General features: G+C 43.4%; 1 protein-coding gene across 2 annotated transcripts in view; it reads left to right on the top strand.

The window, feature by feature from the left end:
• meis1b (Meis homeobox 1 b) overlaps positions 1–6,961 on the top strand; it is a 123,958-nt gene that overhangs the window by 15,592 nt on the left and 101,405 nt on the right. Inside the window, exon 1 of one of the 2 annotated variants that reach the window (XM_046070130.1) lies at positions 3,654–3,781. The exons of the other annotated variant lie outside the window; for it this stretch is intronic. The gene's annotated coding sequence lies outside the window, so the exon portion shown is untranslated. Of the gene's footprint in view, positions 1–3,653; positions 3,782–6,961 lie in introns of those variants that run through there. 2 annotated transcript variants of the gene reach the window in all.

The raw sequence follows: 6,961 nt of genomic DNA, 5'->3' as shown, positions 1-6,961 counted from the left end.
TATATATATATATATATATGAGTGTGTAGAGGTTAAAAGGTTGCCAGTCACCATCCTCTGGGGCTCGTGGTTGCCAGCGAACATATGTTTGTTTCTGTGATCTCTTGGCCCACCAGCTATACAGGCCCGCAGAGTGTGTCCCCTCACACTCTGCCAGGGGAGTAAACATGTTGATGTGGAGTCTGAGTAAAGACAAGAGAGGAACTGCAGCAGCAACTTGGTGGATGCTTGAGGTTTAAAGCCCCAGTTTGCTGCTGCTGTACAGCACCCCTTCTACCCACAAAAAGTGGTTTGCCTTAAAATTGTGGTCCGTATAGCAGAGTTTGTGTGATCCAGATTTGATTATAGAATATGTGGTGTCTAGTACATGGGCTGCAACTGGAATATAGACCATGTGGACAGAAAAGCTGCTTTATGCCATTTTTGGATTGGGCATGATAATGGCAGCTAAACCCATAATGTATTCAGGATTTTGGTGCAACTTCACCTGAACAGCCAGCTCCTATATATATGAGTGGTTTTCAAAGTCGTAGACTGTGGGCCTCCCCTCAGACAAATCTTGGAAAAAGGTGCCCCCTCACCCCTTGTTACTTTACTTGCTTTGATTTGCTCAGTACCTGGATGCCTGTGGGATCATGATTATGCTAGATGATCACATAGACTCAACAACTGAACCAAAATAGCTAAATGTTGCTGTAACCTCGACTACATCAAATTTATAAAAAAGGTGTGTCCTACGGCATTCATTAGTTTCTGACTCTGGGAAAGAGGAAAAAACTAAGCCTCCCCTGAGACCATCTGTATTATCGGATATAATACAGATGGGTAAAGCAGACATTTCTGACTGTACTCAGAGTGACAATGTAATCAGAAAAAGTTTTACATTTAGAACTTTTGACTGAGGGGAAATTTGCCAGTGTGCTTGTTTAGCCTTGGAAATGTCTGTAGACTGACTCAATTCCACCTGCAAAGCTTCTTTGTAGCAGTGGGGCAGACTTGTCCAAAAAAGACATGGTTGGTTTATTTTAAAATAGATTACCCATGCTCACCGTTTGCTTTGTGTGCTGGCATCTTCTTTGCAGTTGTTGCTTTAAGATAGACAGCTTAGATGAGTGACAATATTTTTCGTGGGTCTTATAGGATACTCAAAAGATGTAGATTGTAGCTTTGATTGTAGAAATTGGGAATTGCCAAGATGGTGAGTGATGTGTTTGAACCACTTAAAGTACTATAGTATTATAAAGTCACATTACACTTTCCACTGTAGCCATAAGCTGATAATTATCATAAGTTCCCTCTTGACAGGCTGACAACTGCTGATTTTCTGACCACCACACTGCTCCCATTACTTTGTAAAAACAACAGATGGGGAATAACTGCTGATCAATGGTTACTTTCACATAAGATGATAGTTCTGTGTTTGTATATATCATTACAGTTAGCAATACTTCATGAAAAAAATCTGATTTTAAACACCTTGTGAATATTTTACCACAAGAGGGGGCTAGGATAGTTGCAAATGTCCATGACTTACTCAAACTTGTTCAGAAAAACATTCCCAAACCTGTGTAAAAAGCAAATAAAACCACAGAGATAGCCTGAACTTTAAATTATTATTGTCTTTTCAGTATGACTCAGTTTTGTCTGCAGTTTATTTTTCAGTTTAATCAGCATTGCTATTGTACTTGAGTTTATTGGTCTCATAGGAACTCTGATGTAAGTCAGATAAAAGTTTTCTTCTCCCCAGAGCTGATACACTCACCCACTTCAAAGGGCTGTTTTGATAGAGACATCCAACCCTTTTTCAGTGAAAGTCATGTCAAATTTGTGCTAACTTGGGCTGCGTTCGAAAAGTCTTTTTTTCTTAGGAAGATTCCTAACTGAGTGAAGTGAACCGGAAGTATTTCAGTGGCAGACATGATAAGAGCTGTTCGAAATCTCTAAAAGCTAAGGAAAGGTGCCTCAATGCTTCCTTTCATATCTCCTTCAGCATAGGGTACACCGGACCATCCTTTACGAAAGGATAATTACGTCCCTTAAAAAAAAACAGGCGGATTCTCTGAGCCCTCTTTTCCTAAGTCCTTATGGATTCTCCTTTACATCCTCTAAGGAGGTTAGGAAAGGAGATTTTTTTTGACTTTTCGACCGCAACCTTGGCCTCAGAATGGTCAGAGAGGAAATGGGGATGGGGGGTGGAGCGTTTATAAGAAGACAGGAAGAGAATGACGAGGGATGGCCAGAAAAAAAGAGCCATTCCTTATTCATCTGATTCTAATTTGGATGTAAATTGCAGGCTGATGTTACAGCGGAGCGGCATTTTGCTGGGTAATCACAGTGGAATCCAGGAGAATGAAGCCAGAAAAAAATACTGCTGGACAGGTGCACAACAGAGCTGCTCAATAGAGCTGTCGTTTTATCTGTGCTATCTATCCTGCACACGACAGAACATGAGCGGCGGCGCATACAGCGGCACTCATACACGCTGTCATACAGTACAAGCCTCAAGTTCAATCTGAAACTCTGGCATTGAGGCCAGAGCAGCTGTTACTGCCAGCAGCTAATTCTCTTTTCTTTCGTCTTCTTCTTGCCTTCCTTCTCTCTCGCACACACTGCCTCCCCACCCTCATTCTCATTCTACTCTTTCACTTGTTTCTTTTTCTCCTTGCTCCATTTATTTTTCTCTTTTCTGCACTGCCACCCCTCCGCCCACCTCGGCCCGCTTCTGGGCGACGTGCCACCGTCCCGGCCCCCGCCATCACATCTGCTGATGATAAGTTTACTTTCACGCAGTTGCCGTTCATTAACAAATAATGATCAGCAGCCCTTTTACTTGCAATGCCAAGGCAAAAATTTGACGTCTAATTGTTTACCTCTTGTGAATCAGTGTGATCATGCTTTCCCCTTTGACACACGCGCACACACACACACACACACACACACACACACACACACACACACACACACACACACACACACACACACACACACATTCCTCCGCCCTGTCCCCATTTGATGATGTCAGCGGTGGATTGTGGGTTTTTGGTTGGGGGCAATATATGGCTAAGTGACTGCGAGAGCCCCCAGTAATCCCTCTGTTCAGGATGGGGCCCGCTGGGGCCCAATGAAAGATGTAATAGGATCCCTCTGTATGCCTGCTTCCCCTGCAGGGTTAGAGATTAGCACTAGTGTCATATTCAGCTCTGTCTGCCAGAGCTGGACCTTTCTGTCACACTCCCTAACAAGCCTGAACATTTTACAGGCTTGAGACCAAATGTCCACACAGAGTATTGCAGTGTTTGTTCAGTATCATAATTTTCTTGTGGTAAATCTTCTTGGGACAACCTTTTAAAACAAGAGTGTCTTCATTTATGTTTACTACTTCATGCAAGGACTTAACAGTAGTCGACAGATTCCAATTATATATTTTCATGAATTATTTATATTTAAAGAGGCAATAAGTGGCATCTATATTGATGTTAGTATCCTGCATAGCAGAAATATGAAAGGTCGGGGCTTTAATCATATTTCATGTATTGATAAAAGCGAGCAGCCAAAACAGCAACGGTCATAACCAAAAGCTTCCCTCCTGTGTGTTACTTATTTTTCCAGGTCTGTCTTCTCTGCCAGAGAGCAGAGGGCCTACAGCATCATTTCCTTTAGGCTGATGACGTCTGTGGAAAAACAGAACAACAGGAGAAGAAAAGGCGGTGGTTGACGGCAGGCGATGCTGTGTCAAACACCCGGAGAGAAACAGTGACTTACACCGGTGACACGTCACTAGGTGAATACACAGGATGGATTAGCGTGATGTTCAAAGTGTCAGTCAGCCAGGGTTTGTGTGAGGGCTTGCAATGCCATATTTTAGATGCCACTTGTAAGAGTGAATAAAACACAGGCATGAAGAGAAATAAAAAATAAGGAGATACAAGGCTGCCAAAACTTGCTGCCAACAGTTCTGGAGCCACTAAAACAGCCAGCTTTGACCAGTTTCAGTGGCAGCAGTGACAGAAAGAGGGAGAGCTGTGGCTTCTGAGTAGAAACCCAGTCTGCTGCAGTTTGGCAAATCCCTGGACCTTTACAGTGTGAGTGTGTGTGTGTGCTTGTATGTTTGCGTGTGCAGAGTCTCCAGTGCTGGAGAGGCTTCAGAGAAAAGAGAAAGAGAGAGTGTGTGTGTGTGTGTGTGTGTGTGTGTGTGTGTGTGTGTGTGTGTGTGTGTGTGTGTGTGTGTGTTCATGGCCGCAGTAGTCTGGCAAACCAAACATGGATACGTGCACATAGGGACATAGTGGTGGGAAAACTCCTCTAACACGTGTGCACACACGCACACATACACATGGGCATGCACACACAGTCAGGAGTCAGCTGTCTACCCCTGCTTCTCAGCTCATTAAACCAAATCCCAGGGACTGGACTGAAGAATTTAAATGAGAACCCCCCCCTCCCCCTTCTTTGAAGTTTTGCCCCTTTCAACTCACCGTAGCCGTAGTTGCACTTCTAGCCTCTAACAGGTACATCACGCCCACTTTGTCAGTGACCCTTCATTCTGTACTGCGTGTGGCCTTTACTGCACCTTTTGGCATCACATGGGCAGCTCGAGCCGACACTGGCGACACTGATGTCTTTGCCCCTTCGCCTCGGCTCTGACCTTGGGGAGGGGGTACTTAGTTTTAAACCTTGAAATCGTATATATGTGTAAATCCGACAAAAATCCTCCACCCAACACTCCCACCCAGCCCATGTTTGTCTGTGCCTTGTAGCTCCAGGTCCCCACGGTAACTGGATAACCGCGGTGTTTAGAGGAGCTTGGGATTCATTTGGGATAACAGGACCTGCCTGGCAGGCCCAGGGACCGTCCATGGTCTCTTGCAACAGTAACCAGAGAGACAGGGGTTAAAGAGAGAGCAGATTAGAGACTTTCAGTGGAAGGGCTTGAGGTACAAAAGAGGCTGATCCTCTTGTTTACCTCTCTCCCACTAACTCTTAACACTAAAAAAACACTCAACTGCAGTGCTTGATTTTGTGTATTGAGTGAATTTTACGACCCTTAGTAGCAGACACCTGTTAACACCCCATTGTCCGAGTTCGTGAATTCACGAGAGTCAACACAACATTCTGTATCCTAAACTTCACTTTAGGAAACAATCATCTTTTCACTTGTTTTACTTGCATTTTACTGATATGTGGGTTGTGTTAAAGAGAAGATGAGGAAATAGGTCAAACATATGGATAATCTGTGGGATTCTGTCAACGAAAAGACTTCCTCCAAGTTTTCAGTGTGCTTACCGATAGTTTTGACAGCTGTAAAAGTCATCGAAGAAGACACAAGTGAGCAGTTGTCTCCAACAAAAATGTAAAAATCCTCTCTGTCAATGTGATTTTTGGATTTAACTGTCACACCTTGACGTTTGTCATGATGGCCTTTTTCTTCATTTTACTCAGAACTCTTTTTATTGTTTTACACAGAAATATTGTGAAACCTCTTTGGATAAAGTTCCCCTTTAAAAATTTCCCTCTCATCTTCCTTTGCCGTGAACTTCACAAGACATCCCTTCCCCCTCCCTCATGTGTGACCTCCGACCCAACCTTGATTCTTCTTTTTTCACCGTTTGCCAATTTTTTTTTTTTGGAAGAGGCCATCCCTGGTTGTTTCTCTATGGAAAATCCCCACTCAACCCCCCTCAGCCAGGCATCATCCAGTGGCCCTCGCTCTCTGTATCAGCTTTTTGTCAGGGATTTGCCTCCTCAATCCCACAAATCAACAGAGGATAGATGCCTATTGTGGCTAATCAAAGCACTTCCTCCTGGGGTAATCCCTCAATTTGAGCAGGAAGAAAAGCCCAGTGAAGGGGGGAATGTTCTGGATCAATCCTATGAAGGGCCCATATTATACACTCACATTTAGATTTCACCAAAGAGACACAGCCAGCCAGCGTTCTTAACCCCCCTCCCCTTCCCGCCAACCACCTCCAACTGCTCTCCTTTTCTGTTGTGTTTATCTTTATTTCACCCTCCTTTCTCTCTTTATTAATCTGTTTTTCCTTTGGTGTTATTGTCAGCGAGTGTCCTAGCGTGCCGGCTGGTTAGCACGTGGCAGCTCTTTCAGTGCTGCTTGTTTACCCGAGGAAGGTTGAGGATGATTGACTTGTCACTAGCGAAAGCTTGGTCGTACAGTGGATGTGGGATGACACACGCATCAACCTAAATGTTTCATTCTGCCTGTAAACAAAGGCCTAGCCAGCTTTCATCTGGGAGGTGAAAATGTAAAGACATTTGTCAGGTTAGCTTCATTGGGAACTTAGCGTATGTCATTTTGGTCATTCATGCTCAGATAAGTAGGAAAAATTGTTGGATTGCTTCCATTTTTTTGGTGCATGTTTACTCCCTTTATCAACCTATGAAAGACTGAGGATCACATGAAGGATTTTTTCCATTCATTATGAACCCGATTTAGGGAAAATATTGTGACCTGAAATCCTTCAATCAATAATTTAAAACCTTAGACGATTCTTTTCCCAGTAGCACAATCAACAAGAAACACGAATCTCAAGATGACTCAAACATTGACATTGATAGAGGATTTGTAGTTAACCAGATCTGTCAGTCAAGTCTGGTGCCATCATTGGCATCCAGTCAAAAAGTTGTTATAATAATTGCTACGTATACACAACTAGAAAAAGGGAACATACTGTATCTGAAAAAGTTTGATGTGATGTGAATTTATAGAGCAATTCTGTGATGGTATGTGTGCACGTTGTATCACAGTAAACTGTCTTTTAAGGTCGGGTTACCAGGAAGGACCGCCCCCATGTGTTCATAAAGCAGAGCTAAAGTTGGTCTGAATGTGGTCTAAGTTATTAACCCTAGTCCCTGCTCCAGAAAACTCTAACCTTTAGCTTGAGAGGAGTCAGCTCAATTAACCTCAGTTAACTGGCATTGTTGTGTAGCCAACAAACAGGTAATT

This window comes from Micropterus dolomieu, linkage group LG15 (assembly GCF_021292245.1).
Source record: "Micropterus dolomieu isolate WLL.071019.BEF.003 ecotype Adirondacks linkage group LG15, ASM2129224v1, whole genome shotgun sequence".
In the NCBI taxonomy this organism is placed as follows: Eukaryota; Metazoa; Chordata; class Actinopteri; order Centrarchiformes; family Centrarchidae; genus Micropterus; species Micropterus dolomieu.
This window is presented reverse-complemented; position numbering and strand designations above follow the sequence as displayed.